At 37.9% G+C, this 16,221-nt stretch overlaps 1 pseudogene; it reads left to right on the top strand.

Annotated features, from left to right (window-relative positions):
* Positions 1 to 343: 343 nt before the first annotated feature.
* LOC149177576 (chromatin-remodeling ATPase INO80 pseudogene) lies at positions 344 to 9,890 on the top strand (annotated as a pseudogene).
* Positions 9,891 to 16,221: the final 6,331 nt, after the last annotated feature.

The following is a 16,221-nucleotide window of genomic DNA, read 5'->3' as shown; positions in this document are numbered from 1 at the left end:
GGTTTTCACCCACATTGGGTTTCCACCTTATATCATGGTGTTCATGTGTGTGGCTTTTGTGTGATGATCTGTTCTGTTATACTGCACCTGTTTACTTTTAATATGGTTAATAATGTCATGATGCCTTTACTAAAGATAAACTAACTGAATCATAAGATTTCTGGTTATACGCTGGTTGCTTTAGACACAGTAGCGTGTACACGCTGGTTCACTTAACTGAAGTAGCGTATATGTTTCTGAGTATTGAAAAGTTTTATTGATCTGATAATACTGATTCACCCCCCCCCCCCCCCTCTCAGTATTATTTCCAACACTTTTCATGAACACCAACTTAATCAACTACATGTTGTCAAAGAAAGATGTGATCATCGAAATGACCAATAAAAAGGAAGTAACTATGAACTGCACATTGAGCTCTCACCAGCAAGCCTTTTATTAGGCTATCAAGAATAAGATTTATGTAGCCAAATTACTTGATAGTTCCTGAGGTCATATAAACTACAAAAAGATTGAAAACCTCATGAACATTTTTATCCAGTTGTGGAAGGTATGTAATCATCTGATCTGATAATCACCCTACGAGTGACCTCAATTAAAGATTTAATAAATGAAGGTATTACAAACTCATATGTTGGTGTGTGTGTCTATGTTATTTAGGCAACTGATTGATCAGATTGAAAATACACAGACACTCGAAATGGAAAGACAAAAGATAAATACAGTAAGAAAATACAAGAACACAAGAAATTAATAAAGAGTTCACCCTATCCTCTAGGGCTACATCTCTAGTCCAGCTCTCAATGGTGGCCTTATTTTATTGTGTCTTAAGCAGAGAATTACAATGCAGGAGCTCACTGTGAGTTTCCTGAAACAGAATTTGCTTGGTAGGGTGGTTCTTGGATGCCCCAAGCCACTAGAGTACACAGACTCTTTTCCTTACCAGCTCTGTGACCTTCTGGTCTATAATGGAGAGAGCCCAAGGTGATGCTCAGTTTGGACAGATCCTCTCTAGGATGGATTGAATTTCTCAAGTTCTCTGGTGCTCGATGCCACCTTTGGTTAGCTTGGCCCTCTATCTTCTGTTCTGCTTTTGCTTCACTATCTTTCTTTGCTTCTCTATCTTTTGTGTTTAGTTCTTCCTCTCCATGTGTCTTTTGTTCTCTCTCTATGGCCTTAAGGCAATTCGAGCTCATGGTTATTTGGTTCCTCTTCCACCTCCATTGGATTGCCTACTACAGCTGCGCTTAGAGTTCCCTGTTCGGCGTCATCATCAGGCTCACAAGGAGTGGCCACATGTCCTCCTGTAAATTACACCAACCTACTTTGTCAGTTCAATTCTTCAGCTACGTCGTGGAAAGAGTCTTCTGCCACCGTGGCAGTCAAGAAGACCTCAAATTCTTCTAAATCACGGCTTATTCCCTCGTTAAATCTTGTCTTGCCATTGGGAATGATGTCAACTGTCAGATCTGGATCCTCTAGATCCAATGCCATCCACTCATTTCACGTGGTTGACTTGCTCAACCGTTAGCACACAATCAGTGGCCATTTTCTCTCTCCTCCGCTTGCCACGCATCAAGCGCTGAGTGGAATTGCTCCGCTTTCACCAAAACCGCTTACTGCCCAAGGATGCCCCTGATCAATACTGTCGGTTTTGGAGCGGGTCCTGCCTTTTAGCTTTTAGCCTTTCATCCCACAGTTTTCCTGGATCTCCATGCAATCGAGCACTCGGGGCCTTCCCATTTCGACGATTTTTGCCCAGTGATGCGCGATTCGCGCATCAAAAACTCCCTTTGTTTCCCAATCTAGGCCTCCTAGGGGCAAATTTCACCTCCCGCGCAATTTCCATGGGCCTTGGTCAGCGCACTTTGACCGAGGTCCTCGTCATTCTATGCTGGCTGCCAATTGCCATTGGTTTAGAGGTGTTTTTTATCGTTGTTCTAAATTCTTTGATGTTTGTCCTGTCCTAATACAGTCAAGGTCCTTTCAACAATTCTTCATGGATCCAATTTGGATCATGGCCTTCCCACTGAAAAATATTTTGGACCACCAAAAGTTGGTTTTTAAGCATAGACTAAGTGAGGGTATTGTTTTCTCACTTGCCAATCTCAATCCAGTTTGCACTGCTCGGCTTTGAACCTTTGAGTCCAATCCTGAGGTACTCCACATCTCCCCTGTGCATCATCCTCACCTTCCTGTCTAGCACTGTATCTTCCCATAATTCATTAATATATTGAAGTAGCAGGTCATCAATAGAAGGCAATTGACTTTGCTCTCCAGGATCCTCAATCATTGAAGGCTCAAAAAATCTCAAGCAATCTTCATTTACGACTGAGTAGATGTGCATGTAATCTGGTAGATCAAGGCGAAAAGCATTTTCCCCAATCTTCTCAAGTATCCTAAAGGGTCCATACCTGATAAGCTTTAGCTTTTTACCTTCACCTTGCATCCCGGCGTTGCTGATATATAGCTAGACCTGGTCACCAACTTGAAAAATATGCTCGATCCAATGCTTGTCATGCCTAGCCTTGTACTTGGCTTGGCTTCTTTCCAGCTGTTCCTGTACTGCCTAGTGGATCTCTTAGATCTGTTCAATGAACCTAGTTGCCTTGTCCACATCATTATGTCCATCAACCATGGTATCTTTACCAAATACAAAATCCAAAGGAGACCTTGGTGTGAAACCAAAACAGGTCTCAAAAGGAGATCTTTGTGTAGAAGAATGCTTTGCTCTGTTGTAAGCATGCTGCACATAACACAAATGTTCATCCCAAAGCTTAGGATGTTTGCTGCAATAACCTCTCAGTAATTGGATCACTGTCATGTTAACTACTTCTGTCTAGCCATCAGTTTGTGGATGAAAAGTTGTGCTTTTCTTTAGTTTGGTGTCCATCAGTTCCCACAGACTTGACCAAAACTTCCCCACAAATCGGGTGTCTCAATCAGATACAATAGAAGTGGGTAATCCAAAATGAACCCATACATGTTCAAAGAACAATTTTGCAGTCTGTTTAGCTGTAATTTGTTTATTACAAGGTATCAAAATACACATTTTGTTGAACCTATCCACAACAACATATAGATAATCATGACCTTTCCTAGATTTAGGCAGTCCTCCAAAAAAATCCATGGAAACACTTTCCCAAGGGTGAGAAGGAACTGACAGTGGAGTGTACAAGCCTAGTTTTATGTTATTGGGCTTGCTTTTAGCACACATAACACACCCTCTTACATATCTAGAAACTGTCTCATTCATCTTTGGCCAATAAAAAAACCTTTGCAGCTATGCAACTATTTTACTTACGCCAAAGTGACCTGATATCAGAGAAGTGTGTGCTTCCCTAATTATCTTTATTCTCTCAGTTTGTGGAATGCAGAGTTTCCCACAATGGTATAAGAGTCGGTCTTTTACATGATAATCCAATTCTTCTACTCTTTTTCCTTGACTCAAAATTGCATATACATCTTTAAAGTCTATACCTTGAGCATATTGTTCAATGTAGGTTTCATGTAGCACAGAATTAAGCTTAAGTATAGTAGATGCATTTATAATGGGTCTAGATAACATGTCTGCAACTTTGTTATGTATGCCCTTTTATATTTGATGACTAAATGAAACTGTTGTAGAAAACCCATCCATTTGTAATGTCTTGATTGCTGCAACTTAGTTTGGGAGTGTAGATATTGAAGTGGTTGATTATCAGTATGTATTATTGTCTCTTTACCCATTAAGTAATGTTTCCACTTTTTCACACTCTGAACTAATGCATACAATTCTTTATCATATGTAGGATAGTTAACTACTGCAAGATTAAAAGTCTCAAAATGATAACATATGGGTTTATTGTGTTGTGTCAACATTGCTCCCATGGCATAGTCATTGGCATCTATTTGGATCTCAAATGGTCTTTGTAGATCAGGCAGTGCAAGTATAGGGGTTATACTAATCTTTTCTTTTAAGGTGTCGAAGGCTTTTTGATGTTTGCCTCCCCATTGAAACACCTTGTTCAATCCTGTTAAAGCATGTAAGGGAGCTACAATTGAGGAAAAGTTAGAAATTAATTTTCTCTAATATTGTGCTGCTCCTAAGAAGCTTCTCACTTCTGTAGCAGACTTGGGTTTAGGCCAATTTACAATGACTGCAACTTTAGAGAGATCTATTTTCAATTCACCACCCCTTGCTATATGACCCAAATAATTCAGAGATGTCTTGCCAAATTCACATTTTGAGAGTTTAACATAAAAATTTTCTCTTTTCAAAACATCTAGTGTCTGCTTAACATGATTTAAATGTTGTTCCCACGTTTTACTAAAATTCAGAATCTCATCCAGGTACACAATAACAAAATCATCAAGAAAAGGTCTGAGTACATCATTCATTAATCTCATGAAAGTAGCAGGAGCATTGGTCAAGCCAAAAGGAATAACCAGCCACTCATACAATCCCTACTTTGTTTTGAAAGCAGTCTTCCATGAATCTTGCTCTACAACCCTGAACTGATGGTAGCCACTGTGAAAGTCTAGCTTGGTGAAATAAACAACTTCCTTCAATTGATCTAAAAGATCATCTATGCGAGGAAGGGGATAATGATTTTTGATTGTTATCTTATTCAGTGCTCGATAATCAATGCATATTCTTGACAAGCCATCTTTCTTTCTAACCAAAATGATTGGTGACCCACATGGTGATGTGCTAGGCCTGATCAATCCCTTTTCGAGCAACTCTTGCACCTGCTTCTTGATTTGAACATTCTCTAAAGTAGACAACCTATACATTCCAATGTTAGGCATTGGAACATCTTGCTGCAAAATAATATCATGTATTATTCCCTTTTTGGGTGGTAGACCTTTAGGTTCTTGAAATAAGACATCATACTCTAAAATAACATTTTCTATATCAGCTTGCTATTCAACATTACAACCCTCAAATACATTGGTTTTATTAGGTTTCTTTTCCTTTACAGTTACCATCAGTAAGAATCATTTGCATGAATTTATCATTCTTTTCATCTGCCCTGAGTTTATGAGAGTATAATTATTCTCGAGCTTATGAGCTCTTACAAAGTATTCTATTCAATATTTAACAAGTAGATACTTGTTCTCAGCTCTATAGAAGATAGCCTTCCTATCATACAAGTAAGGACTTCCTAAAACAATTCCACATATATCCAAAGGAATTATGTCTAACTCAACCTCATCTACAAATGCTGACCCAAAAGAAAACTTGAGTTTGCACTGTCTAGTCACTTGTAGTTGTGCTTTATCATTCAACCATCCTAATGGGTATGGTTTCTTATGAGGTGTAGTTGCTAATCCCAATTTCTTTACAATTTCTTCAGAAATTAGATTTACTTGTGAGCCACTATCAAACAAAGTATCGATCTTTTGATATTTGGAAACAACTCGAATGTGGAAAAGCTCATGTCTTTTTCTCTCATTTTCTTCATCAATAACAGATTGAGCAGAATTACTAGTAGATGCTTCAGAATTCTTACCTTTTATCCCTGTGACTGCAATGGTTATTTCATCTCCCAAGTCTAACCCCAAATCTTTCTGAATAGTTACAACAGTCTTCTTCTTCTTGCCCTTGGACTTCTTAGGTCTCAACTCTGGATGCGGAATCTAACAATGCTCATCATCATGCCCGTCCTTTTTACAGTGAGTGCATGAAGCTTTTCTTTTCTATGCAGTGTTAGCCTTCCTTGCTTTCCACTTCTACTTTCTTTTCTCCTTGCTCTTGCTTGCAGTGGGTTGGGATGGTTCCCCAACTTCTGGATTTCCATTCTTTCCTCTAGCTTCTAGATGAGTAGCTTGTACAGATACCTCATCTATACTAGTGGGATTAAACATGAGGATGGTATGCCTCATGTAGCTGTGTAGACCACCAATGTACTTCAAAAGAGTCTCTGGCAAGTCTAATGAGATCCCTAGAATCAATGCTCTCTTTCTAAATTCTTTAGTGTACCCTTGCACACTTTTCCCTTTCAACTGTTGAAGAGTTTTCCAACTCATGATGGCTTGTTGCACATAGGCCAATGGGTAGAACTACTTTTTTATTGCAAAAACAAATTCACTTCAGACAGAGATGGTCTTGCCATGTCTTTTCATGTTAGCTTGAGCTCTGCCTTCCCACCAAACCAAGGTAGTGCCTCCTAGGCATAGGCTTGCTAGCTGAATCTTGCTCCTGTCTGCGTCTATGTTCTGTACCCTACAATAAACATCAATTTGTCTAATCCAATTGTCCAACTTTTCAGAATTTAGCTCTCCATCATATATAGGCAAATCAAATTTAACATCTAGTTTGATCAAAGATTCTTTCTTATTATGCATAGGCCTATTAGGAGGGGTCAGAAAGCTTTCCTCTTTCCCCTTTCCTTTGGAGTGGTCATGGAAGTGAGACTCATCTTCTTCTTTATCTTTTTTAGAACCTAATGAATCTTCAGCCTTATGTTTTCTAAAGTCCCTATACATTTCTTCTACCATGGACTTTATAGCTAGGAATCTTTCTATGAGTTGAGGGTCTAGCCCCACAGAACCTTCCTCTGACATTGTCTTCTGAGGATAGACTCTCCTAATTTCAAGATTAGTTTTGACCAACTCCCCTTCTCCTAATTTGATCTCTCATCTAGTGAGCATTCAATAGCTAAACCAAAACAAGCTTGTCTAACATTACAGCCTGAAGCTATGATACCACTTGATTTGATAATCACCCTACGAGTGACCTCAGTTAAAGATTTAATAAATGAAGGTATTACAGACTCATATGCTGTTGTGTGTGTTTATGTTATTTAGGCAACAGACCGATCAAATTGCAAATACACAGACACTTGAAATGGAAAGACAATAGAGAAATACAGTAAGAAAATACAATAACACAAGAAATTAATAAGGCGTTCACCCTATCCTCCAAGGCTACATCTCTGGTCCAGCTCTCAGTGGTGGCCTTATTTTATTGTGTCCTAAGCAGAGAATTACAATGTAGGAGCTCAATGTGAGTCCCCTGAAACAGAATTTTCTTGGCAGGGTGGTTCTTGGATGCCCCAAGCCACTAGAGTACACAAACTCTTTTCCTTACCAGCTCTGTGACATTCTGGTCTATAATGTAGAGAGCCCAAGGTGGTTCTCAGTTCAGACAGATCCTCTCTGGGATGGCTTGAATTTCTCAAGCTCTCTGGTGCTCAATGTTGCCTTTGGTCAGCTCAGCCCTCTGTCTCATGTTCTACTTTTGCGTCACTATCTTTCTTTGCTTCTCTATCTTCTGTCTTCATTTATTCCTCTCCATGTGTCTTTTGTTCTCCGTTAATGGCTTTAAGGCCATTCGAGCTCATGGCTGTTCAGTTCCTCTTCCACCTCCGTCGGATCACCTACTGCAGCTGTGCTTGGAGTTCCCTATTTGGCATCATCATCAGGCTCATAGGGAGTGGCCACATGTCTTCCTATAAACTATGCCAGCTGCTTCGTTGGTTAAATTCTTCGGCTACGTCATGGAATGAGTCTTCTACCATCGTGGCAGTCAAAGCGGACCTCAAATTCTTCTAAATTGCAGCTTATTCCCTCGTTAAATTTAGTCTTGTCGTCAAGCGCGATGTCAACCATCAGATTTGGATCCCCCAGATCCAACGCCAATCGCTCATTTTGCGCGGTTAACTTGCTTGACCTTTAGCGCGTGATTAGCTGCGATTTTCTTTCTCCTCCACTTACTACACATTGGGCGCTGAGTGGAATCACTCTGCTTTCACCAAAACTACTTACTGCCCAAGGATGCCCCCAATCTAGGTCCATGGGCCTCGGTCAGCGCGCTTTGACCAAGGTCCTCGTCGTTCCACACTGGCTGCTAACTTCCACTAGTTTAGAGGTGTTTTTGATCACTGTTCTGCATTCTTTGATGTCTGTCCTGTCCTAAAATAGTTAAGGTCCTTTCAACAATTGTTCATGGATCTAATTCGAATCATCATCCAGAGTTATTTGAAAGGAATGAAGGGTGCATGTTTATGTACTTTGGACAAATTGGGAATTATCTTTTACCACCACCTTTTGATGAACTGGAAGATATACACTATGTTGGAAGTCGAAATCTTATCTCATACAAGATTCCCAAGCTAGTCTACAGAGAGGGTATTAAGAGCCAACCCATGTTCTGTTCTAGATTAGTTCAGGGGTTTCGGCAAAGATGTTTGAACAACTTGTTTAATGTCTATTCACCTGAAAATATTCATTCATCAATTTTTCCATGGCAAGCAGAAGGGGAATCTGCTTTTCCTACTAAAAGTGGCACATTTGGCTTTTCTTGGATGATTGACCTCTCGCCAGCTGAGGTTTCTTTTCTTGCTATAGGTTCAGTTGTGGAGTGGTTGCTTTATTCTTTAGCGAAATGGGATCACCAATTTTTAGATGAAATTATTGAAGGCTTCATGGAAAGTGAGAAGGATATCTTGCAGTATGATCATATTGAAGAAGACAAAGTGAGAGCTTTCAGTAGATTGTTGATGCTGCCAACACGTGCAGAGTCAATCTTTTGGAGAAGAAAGCATGCTACTGGTCCTAGAAATGTATGATATGAAGGATTAGTCATCTCCCATCAAGACCATTGTCTTAATAATATTGGATTGTTAAAATCTGTTTATTCATTCATTATGCCAATTCAAGCTCCCCCGATTGATGTCATCTGCTCAGATAGGGGTTTTTCATATCAGGATGCAGAAGAACTTCATCATCCATTGATGAAAAAGCTACTTGTTGTTTTTTCTCGTACATCCAAGTTCAATGGTCCTACAAAACCTCGGGATCCTCATTATTTGATTAAAGAAATAGACTCAGATTTATTCTCTGAACAACCAGTTCTTCAACTTACAAATAGAATATTCAGATCTTCACCTCCTTTGCAAAGCTTTGATCTTGCAAAAATGCTTACGGATTCTGGGAAGCTACAGACATTAGATGCTTTGCTGAAATGCCTCCATGCTGAAAACCATTGAATTCTCATGTTTGCTCAAATGACTAAAATGCTCAATATTCTTGAGGACTACATGAATTATAGGAAGTACAAATATCTTTGTTTGGATGGATCTTCAACCATAATGGATCGTCATGACATGGTCAGGGACTTCCAAAACAAGCAAGATATATTTGTCTTTTTGTTGAGCACAAGAGTTGGGGGCCTGGGAATCAATCTCACAGTTGTTGATACTGTTATATTTTATGAAAGTGATTGGAATCCAACTTTGGACTTATAGGCCATGGACAGGGCACATCAGCTTGGAAAAATGAAGGAAGTCACACTTTACATATTACAGACTGATTTTCAAGGAGACTGTTGAAGAGAAAATTTTGCAAAGAGCTAGTCAAAAAAATATTGTTCAACAACTTGTTATGATGGGGGGTCATGCACAAGGTGATTTACTGCATGCTGAAGACATTTCCTTGTTATTGGATGATGCTCAGCTTGAGCAGAAGATAAAGGAGAAAGGACCTATGTAGGGAAAGGATAGGGTTATGTTCTCCAGGAAGCAGCTCATTTAGAGGATTCTCCAGTAGCATAAGAGAATTATATTGAACTAGATACTAGAAAGGCAGGAACTAGAAAGAGAAAATTTAATTCAGAGAGGAAGCCATCTTCAAAACCTAAAAATTCACAGAAAACTATGAAGGATTCAAAGGTACCTCTAGAACAAATTGATCCTAAACATTTGAGAACAGATAGTGATTCTAAACAGAAAGGAAGACCTGGGAAGAGAATGAAGAAGAGTGAAAATGATGTCTCACAACCAGGCATACCTGTTGAGAAAGTTGGAGAGTCTACAGAATCCCCTTCTTTTGTTAATATAGGTAATATTGATGCCAATGCAGAAATTGAAGAAGAAAATTATTCTCGCAGCTGGTCTTCTCCAAGATAGAAGCCCATTTGTTGGGTTTATCTTTAACCAGCATTGCAATGCTATTGGTACTAGATGATCACATTGGCCTTGGTCTTATCCAACAAGAAGCATCTGATGGCAAGAATTTGTACAGGTATGATCAACAGTAGAAAGTGGTAGACTGCTATGATTCATATTCATTCTACCTTTTGGTCCTTTGAAACTACTATGTAGTGATACACATATGCCCTATTCTCAAGGTGCTTAAGCTAACGTAACTCCCATGCTCTCAGACTCAAATTATGCACAGAAAACTTGAAGCAGGATATTTTTTGGCATATGAGAGGTTTGAGAGCTATCTGAGGCTGGTTCAATGTATTTTATGTTCTATAATGTTCTTCAAATTGCATATGAAACAAAGTTGAAGTCGACTGAAAAACAACACTAGCCTTGGTGAGTGAATCATGGAAGCAGAAAAATATTTACAAAGGAGTATTACTTATAGAATAGGTGTACAGGTAAAGGTCATGCATGCCTTCCAAATAAGAGGAAATACAAGATTTTGATGTATACAGGGCTAGACATGTTGTAAGGGGAGTTAGAGAAATTACATCCCATAAATTCCTTTGATAATAACAGTTATTCTTATTCATAGTATGTTCAATTGATCAAATGAGGGCATATTTTAACCAGGGATGACAGTAACAATAACAGAGATTTAGTAAACATATCAATAGATAAATAGAAAATCCTGCAATATATGGATCTCCAATGTGGACATTATATGGGTATAGATATTAGCAACCTTTTTCATACATTACTCAAGACCCATTTCGTGGGAATTAAAAGACATACTATTCAACATTGTGAGGTCATAGAACCTGTAACACACCCTTGCTAAAATAAAGTTCTGAAAAGGTATAAAGGCCACAAGATGGAATATAAAAAAGAGTCACTACACAGTTGCAATAAAGGAAGTAAAATGGTGAGGTATTTGGCCTTCCAAATTCTACAAATCCCAGAAGCAGAGAGATTTGTTGACCAGCAATGAAAATATATGTGAGCTCTAGCACAGTAGATTTAGTCTCCTAAACTATGGTTCCCTACCTCTTTTGAAGAAAATGATGGTTGAATTCCATGACTTCAAGGTCAAGGAGATAGAGAGGCATGCAAGGGATGTGCACTCAACAAGCATGCCAAGGTTTTCTTCCCAAGCAACAAGCATATATTTCAAGGGATTATTGATTTAGTTCATTCAGATATCTTTGATCCATGTCATCGACTTTGTAGAGAGGTAATATTCTAGTTTTAGCCACCAAAAATTAATCATCAAACATTTGAACCTTGATTTTAAGCAAGTGTTGGCCAAAAGAGTTAAGGATGGTGGCCTTTACAAACTGCTAACAAATCCAATGAAGCATAGAGATTTATTGACCAGTAATGACAATCTGTGTGAGCTCTAGCACAAAATATTTAGTCTCTTAGATTATGGATCCCTACTTATTTTGAGGAAAATGGTGGATGGATTCCTTGACTTCAAGGTCTAGGAGGGTGAGGTGTGCAAGGAATGTGCAGTTGATAAGCATGTCAAGTTTTCGTTCCTAAATAGAAAGTATAGATCTAGAGGGATTTTTGATTTAGACCATTTAGATGACTTTGATCTATGTCATCAAATTTATAGACATGTGACATTTATTATGTTACCTTCATTGATGATTTTCCCAAGAAAACTCAAATATACTTTAGGAAGACAAAATATGGCACCTTTAGTAGGTTCCAAGACTTCATAGTTCTTATTGAGAACCAATCATTTAGGATAATCAAGGTACTAGGATTGCATTATGGAGGCCTGTATACCTCTAATGACTTTGATTCCTTTTTCCTAAGAGGAATGGATCAAGAGAGAGATGACAATACTGTAAAATTTGAAAAAGAATGGTGTTGTTGAGTGGAAGAACAAGTCTATAGTAGAGAATGCTAAATCTATGGTTCATGACTTAGATTTTCCCATGTTCGTTTGGGAAGAAGCTTGCTATATTGAAATCTACATACTAAATAGATGTCCATACAAGGTGTTGATGGAAAACAAATACCATTGAAGCCTTCATAAGGGAGACACCATATTTTTTTCATTTCAATGTGTTTGAGAGTCTACTTTATATTCATGTTCCATAGGAGTAGAGGATGAATCTTGAACCCTCCAACTTGGAGGTTATTTTAGTTGGCTACAATGAGTCCTCTAAATCTTACAAGATCTATGTTCCTTCTCAAAGGAAGATATTAGTAAGCTAATGCGTGAAGCTAGATAATGATACATGGAATTCCAAGTTCCAAGAGCACCCAATATTAATTAAGGAGAAGACAACACTTCCTACCCATTGTGTTGATCCGTGTGTCTCAAGGAGACCAAGTGCAATTTAGATAAGTTCCAGCATAGGAATAGATATTGTTTTGCCTTCTCATATAGCCAAGAAGCCCAGGTGGCTTACACAGACACTGAAGGAGGAAATGGAGAAGGATGGTGCTTCATCTACTTCCATTTAGGTAAGACGTCTTTCCAAAAGGTTGCCTAGTTATGCTGCATTGACGTCTTCTATTATTGATATAAAAATTTATAGTTCTAAGGAAGCAACAATAAAGAAGGTGTGGCAGGATGTCATGGTGGAGTGAAAATACATCATGAAGAATGACATATACAATATGGGAGATAGTGTGAATACCTAAAAAAACAATGGTGGATTCCAGGTGTTGTGCGTTAGGTTAATAGTGAAGCCTCTAGACACATCCCCAAACAAATCATCTCTCTTAACTAGAAAGAAAAATAAAACAACATGAAAGTGGAGTTTGGTGACAATGGAAAGTACCCAATAGTTGGAGTTGGATCCTTCCCATTACATCTGTCAAATGGAGAAATATTGGATCCACATGAGTTATGTATGGCTAAGAAATTTCATTTTGGTTTCTTGTCTAGCGGATTTGAAGTAGAGGGTTGTTTTCTACCACCAAAAAGTAATCATTGAAAACCTAAACCCTGATTCGAATCAAGTTATTTCTAAAGGATTCAAGGAGGGTTGCATTTACAAACTCCTAGAAAATCCCAGAAGCAAAGGGATTTGTTAATGAGCAATGAAAATATCCGTGAGATCTAGCACAATAGATTTAGTCTCCTAAACTATGGTTCCCTACCTCTTTTGAAGAAAATGATGGTTCGATTCCATGACTTTAAGGTCAAGGATATAGAGAGGCATGCAATGGATGTGCACTCAACAAGCATGCCAAGGTTTCCTTCTTAAGTAACAAGCATATATTTCAAGGGATTATTGATTTAGTTCATTCATATATTTGTGATTCATGTCACAAACTTTGTAGAGAGGTAATATTCTGGTTTTAGCCACCAAAAAGTAATCATCAAATGTTTGAACCTTGATTCTTACCGAGTTTTGGCAAAATGAGTCAATGAGGGTGGCCTTTACAAACAACTAGCAAATCCAATGAAGCACAAAGATTTGTTGACTAGTAGTGACAGTCTATGTGAGATCTAGCACAAAATATTTAGTCTCTTATACTATGGGTCCCTACTTATTTTGAGGAAAATGGTGGATGGATTCCTTGACTTCAAGGTCTAGGAGGGTGAGGTGTGCAAGGAATGTGCAGTCGATAAGCATCCCAAGGTTGCTTTCCTAAACACAAAAGTATATATCTAGATGGATTCTTGATTTAGTCCATTTAGATGTTTGTGATTCATGTCATCAACTTTACAGACAGGTGATATTTATTATGTTACTTTAATTGATGATTTATCCAAGGAAACATAGATATATTTTAGGAAGACCAAAGATGGGGCCTTCAGTAGGTTCCAAGATTTCATAGCTTTTCTTGAGAACTAATTATTTAGGATAACCAAGGTACTAGGATTGCATTATGGAGGCATGTATACCTCTAATGACTTCGATTCATTTTTGCTAAAAGGCATGGATCAAGAGAGAGATGAAAATATTGTTAAAATTACAAAAGAATGGTTTTGTTGAGTGGAAAAACAAGTTTATAGAAGAGACTGTTAAATATATGGTTCATGACTTAGATTTTCCCATGTTCATTTGGGTAGAATCTTGCTATATTGCAATCTACTAAATAGATTTCCATACAAGGTGTTGATTAAAAAAATCACAATGAAGCCTTCATAAGGAGAAACCATATATTTTTCATTTTAGTGTGTTTGAGAGTCTACGTTATATTCATGTTCCATAGGAGTAGAGGATGAATCTTGAACCCTCCAACTTGGAGGGTATTTTAGTTGGCTACAATGAGTCCTCTAAAGCTTACAAATCTATGTTCCTTCTGAAAAGAAGATAGTAGTAATCTAAGATGTAAAGCTAGATAACTATACATGGACTTCCAAGTTCGAAGAGAAACCCAATATTAATTAAGGAGAAGACAACACTTTCTACCCATTGTGTTGATTTGTATGTTTCAAGGAGACCAGGTGCAATTCAGATAGGCTTTGACATAAGAATAGATATTGCTTTGCCTTCCCGTATAGCGAAGAATCCTAGGTGGCTTAGACAGACACTGCAGGAGAAAATGGAAAAGGATGGTGCTTCATCTACTTCCATTTATGTAAGCCATCCTCCTAAAAGGTTACCTAGTTATGTTGCATTGATGTCTTCCATTATTGATATAAATTTTTCCATTTATGAGGAAGCAACAATAAATCTTGTGTGGAAAGATGCCATGGTGGAGTGCAAATACATCATGAAGAATGATGTTACTATACAATATGGGAGATAGTGTCAGTACCAAAAAAAATAATGGTGGATTCCAGGTGTTGGGTGTTAAGTTAAAAGTGAAGCCTCTAGACACATGCCCAAACAAATCATTTCTCTTAACTAGAAAGAATAAGATAACAACATTTTGGTGGAGTTTGGTGACAATGGAAAGTACCCAATAGTTGGATTTGGATCCATCCCATTATGTGTGCCAAACAAAGAAATATTGGATCCACATTAGGTATGTATGACTAAAAAATTTCCTTTTGGTTTCTTGTCTAGCCGATTTGAAGTAGAAGATTTTTTTTTACCATCAAAAAGTAATCATTGAAAATAAAAACTTTGATTGGAATAAACTGTTGGCTAAAGGATTCATGGAGGGTGGATTTTACAAACTCCTAGAAAAGCTCAAAAGAAGAGAGATTTGTTGAACACCAATTAAAATCTATGTGATCTCTATCACAGTAGATTTAATCTCCTAAACTATGGTTCCCTACCTCTTTCGAAGAAAATGATGGTTGGATTCCACGACTTCAAGGTCAAGGAGATAGAGAGGAATGCAAGGGATGTGAACTCAACAAGCATGCTAAGGTTTCCTTCCCAAGCAACAAGCATTTATTTCAAGGGATTATTGATTTAGTTAATTTACATATCTGTGATCCATGTCATCGACTTTGTAGAGAGGTAATATTCTGGTATTAGCCACCAAAAAGTAATGATCAAACATTTGAACCTTGATTCTAATCAAGTGTTGGCCAAAAGAGTCAAGGAGGGTGGCCTTTACAAATTTCTAGCAAATCCAATAAAGCATAAATATTTGTTGACCAGTATTGACAATATATGTGAGCTCTAGCACAAAATATTTAGTCTCTTAGACTGTGGATCCCTACTTATTTTGAGTAAAATGGTGGATGGATTCCTTGGCTTCAAGGTTTAAGAGAGAGAGGTGTGCAAGGAATATGCAGTCTATAATCATGTCATGGTTGCTTTCCTAAAAAGAAAGTATAGATCTAGAGGGATTCTTGATTTAGTCTATTTAGATGTTTGTGATCCATGTCATCAATTTTATAGACAGATGATAATTATTATGTTACATTCATTGATGGTTTTTCAAAGGAAAATTAAATATATTTTAGGAAGACCAAAGATGGGGCCTTCAGCAAGTTCCAATAGTTCATAGCTCTTCTTGAGAACCAATCATTTAGGATAATCAAGGTACTAAGATTGCATTATGAAGGCATGTATACCTCTAATGGCTTTGATTCCTTTTTGACACAACGAATGCATCAAGAGAGAGATGACAATATTGTAAAATTTACAAAATAATGGTGTTGCTAAGTGGAAGAACAAGCCTATAATAGAGATTGTTAAATCTATGGATCATGACTTAGATTTTCCCTTGTTCGTTTGGGTAGAATCTTGCTATATTACAATCTACACACTAAATAGATGTCCATACAAGGTGTTGATGGAAAACACTCCCAATGAAGCCTTCAGAAGGGAGAAACCATATGTTTTTCATTTCAATGTGTTTGAGAGTCTACTTTATTTTCATGTTCCATAGGAGTAGAGGATGAAGCTTGAACCCTCCAACCTGGAGTGTA

This window comes from Pinus tabuliformis, chromosome 4_1 (assembly GCF_031772625.1).
Source record: "Pinus tabuliformis cultivar Carrire ecotype Pingquan chromosome 4_1, CPIR1, whole genome shotgun sequence".
Lineage (NCBI taxonomy): Eukaryota > Viridiplantae > Streptophyta > Pinopsida > Pinales > Pinaceae > Pinus > Pinus tabuliformis.
This window is presented reverse-complemented; position numbering and strand designations above follow the sequence as displayed.